Below are 3,681 nucleotides of genomic sequence, written 5' to 3'. Positions count from 1 at the left end.
TCCATTCATAATTCTATTAGAATTGTTACAAAAGGTTACATATGAGTTACAAGAAAGTATTCTTTCAAGTTCAAAAAAATATATTTTATACCCAAGTATTTCTCAATTACTCAAATAATAAATACATATAGGTTGAGATTCGCAGGAAAGTTGCTTGAAACATGTAAAACGAGTGGGAGTGGGAGAACTAAATTCTAGAATTAGGGAAAAAAACTCAGGATGACGATGTATGACGGGCGTCAGTTAGGTTGACGACCTGCCCATCATGACTCTTCAATGAGGGTTCCAAGATCATGGGCCATGACGGATATCAGCTAGGCAGACGGTCAACCCATCATGGTGTTTTAACTTTTATTCTTCATTTCTTTGACTTTTGGCTGTCGAGTTGTGTATTGTTTAAAAAAGTACAAGGTGTGTGTGTGTGTGTGCGCGCGCGCGTGTGTGTGTGTGTGTTCCCCCTACAATGACATGGAGGCTTAGAGGCCCTAGTAGGTATATTACACGGATATGATGAGGCTAGCTTATGTTTGCGAGTATCCCCGTATGGTGGATTTTGAGGCTATTTTGGGACTGACTCATGTGAGGGGAGGGGTCCTGCTAGATTTCAGGAAGATGGTTAGATTATTGGTGTTAGGACTGCTAGGAGTGGAGTGCATATGAAGAATGGGGTATTTATAGGTATCCTTCAGAACTAGAGTTTATGGCTTCTTCCACGTAATCTCGTTTGCTCCCTCTTTTTAATGGGGGTTATTGACAGATATATCTCCAATGTCAACAAGGAATTTTTCTCATTAAACCTCCATGTAGGGTGGACCGCAAGGGCGACCCTACTGGATTCCATCCAGACGACCCGTTAGTCAAGCGAGGGGCGTCTCAATCTAGGACTTTGCCAAATAGGACACTACACAATACCTCAAGCACAAGGGATTTTTCATTAAAGGGAAAAGTGTTTAGAATATATTTCCTTTTTGCGCGTCCCTTGCCCAAGTGACGATCCCCACAATTGAGGGTGGTTTTGCTGGATGATAATTTCTTCATGGGCGAGTGAAATAGTAGGAGAGTACCTCAGTTGAAGGTGCATGTAATAGTAGGCGGGATTATTGATTATGGTTCTTGCCTGGTGATTTAGTGCCTAGGTGTTCCTCGCTCAATTATGGTAATTCATCTGAGACGTCAACCAATCACGATGCAAACGTGTTCTGTTTCATTTAATGCAATCAATGTTGGCCAATTTTTTTAAATTGCAAACAATAGTGGCACATGTAGGTAGCGAGAATAGTTTTGCAAAATCTTGAGGGATTTAGAGTTCTCCTGTAAGAAATAATTCATTATTTCTCTTTTACTTTCTGTAACTTTTCTGGAGCCATCCTTTTCGATCCTTCAAAACGGCCTCCAACGTTTTGACATGTATGAGATCCTTCCCCTTCTTATTTCACATGCTGAATCATAATGGATTTTTATGGTGGAGCACCCATTAGATATATGATTACTGGGTAGATAGTTTTTTCTTGATGGTTGAGATGATGATGGTGACTTCTTGTTGTTCTATTGTTTTTTCAAGAACAAGATATCTTCCTCCTCTGTCGTTTCTAAGGGAGCAGGTGACTTCATCTTCATTTTCTATTATGAGGAATAAATCTGTGTCTTCTTGGCAGAACTGGGTGTCTCCTCCTCGAGGATGATGATCACGTTATTTTGGAGAGTTATTTGTCCTCGGAGAGGGTGAACCTCCCGGTTTCCTCATGTCCCCCCTTGTCGTACTTCTATTTTTACCCCCTTTTTATGAAAGACTTGAGGGTCCTTTTTCCTCTCTTTAAAAAGAAGGGAATGATAAGTTAAGGTCAATGAAGATTCTATTCAGATGAATTTTCCTCAAATGATGATAGTTATAAGTGGTTTGGTGTACTAATGATGTATATTTTGAAGACTTAAAAGAGTACGGTCATGGAATCAAAATTATCTTATCACATGTGTCCAAGAATATCATATTTTGAGACTCTGAAGTTGGAAAAGGAGGGGTTGTTTGAAACAGTAACTATATGTTGAGAATATGCCTCTTTATACTTTGTGTCAAGGCATGTTAGTGAGAGAAGATATGAAAAAGGCCTTGAAGTTGGTTTAAAGTAGTTTAATGATTTTCTTTTTGAATGACACAAGGTATAAAGAGGTATATAACCATTGCTGAAATGTTTCTAAGAGTTGTGTTTGTAAAGAGTTTTTACAGGTAAGGTTGGTACCAAAGTAGCTTATCTGGTCAGCAAATGTTCAATGGAGTTTTGGAATAAGAGAATGGTAGACTACTCTAATTTGAAGGTATTCAAATTTTTGTCATTTTTATTTCTGGAATAATCTAGGATAACTCAATAAGTATTAGGTTATATAGTGAAGTATGAATTGAGATATTAAGAATGGGGCAAATGTTCAGTTTTATATTTGAAGGAAATACAAGACAATGTTTTGTTAAAGTCATGGGGCTATATTATATACTTATGTGAATCAATGTGCTTGAGCGATTGTATTAAAATAAGTATTTAAAACTATTTTTGAATAATGAAATTTCATTATGAGGTTGATTTCCTAAGGCTTATTATTTTGTAAATAATTTAGTGTTTTGATTTTGGAATCCATGGATCTTGGAAGAATTGTTTAATTTCTGAATAACTTTTAGTGCAAGTCGTTGGAAGCACTATTACTATTAGGTTGAGATAGTATACTTTATCACCATAACTCTGTGATAGCTACTCACATAGCCACTTATTGACAAACTAAGGAACTGGTAATCTTTGCTTGCAACAACTAGTCCGGTCTCCAACATTTAAAATCCCTTGGTCTTCCACTAATTTGAAATTATTAAAAATGTCTTTTGATATAACAGAATAATATTAGACAATTAAAAATTTAAATCCAACTTCAAAGCAACACATATATGAATCTTGGTTAACCTTTTGTTATACACGGCTCACTAGGTTGAAATTCCTTCAAGATCTTCACTCAAATTTTGAGACAACCACATTTTTAGAACCAAAACACTCCAAGATTTTTTTTCTGTTGAGATCTTCACTCGATCCTATTAAAACTTCCTTGTCCTAGTCATTTAATTGATGAAGATTTTAAAAATTCCAAAAATCCATCCATAGTGATCTTCACTCGACCGTACCGAAAGTACTTTGAAGAAGAAAGTCTTATTTTTCTTTATTGGATATAAATCTCCATAATTTATAAAAAAACATATGATTATTAAATCTAAAAGAAAAAAAAAATCTTTTCAAAAACATCACAACCCTTAATGTACCATACAACTACCATTAACCCTCTCACTTAGAGTTGAGAAACCACAAAAATGGATTTTTGGTTAAAGGCTAAAGGCAAAGATTTCTTGAAGAATCTCACACATAACATGTTTACACTATAAAAATAACTCACTAAAGAAGTTTTTTTTTAAGGATGATTTGAAAGTAAAATTGTGTTATTGACAAAAAAAATTATATTTTTCTAAAGATTGTGAGAGAATGCAAAAACCAATTTTCAAAGATGATTTTTTTTTTTTTTGCAAAAGTGAATTTTTATTCTAGAGAAAAGATATTTTTCTTTTTATATGTGCTAGAGATAAGGCACAAAATAGGTGAAAACAAGCAATATGATTCAAGTCATAGTTCAAAACTAAGGTTTGAATCAAATAAA

The sequence above is a fragment of the Lathyrus oleraceus genome, chromosome 4 (genome assembly GCF_024323335.1).
Source record: "Lathyrus oleraceus cultivar Zhongwan6 chromosome 4, CAAS_Psat_ZW6_1.0, whole genome shotgun sequence".
NCBI classification, from domain to species: Eukaryota; Viridiplantae; Streptophyta; class Magnoliopsida; order Fabales; family Fabaceae; genus Lathyrus; species Lathyrus oleraceus.
The sequence above is the reverse complement of the archived record's forward strand: the minus strand, read 5'-3'. Positions refer to the sequence as shown.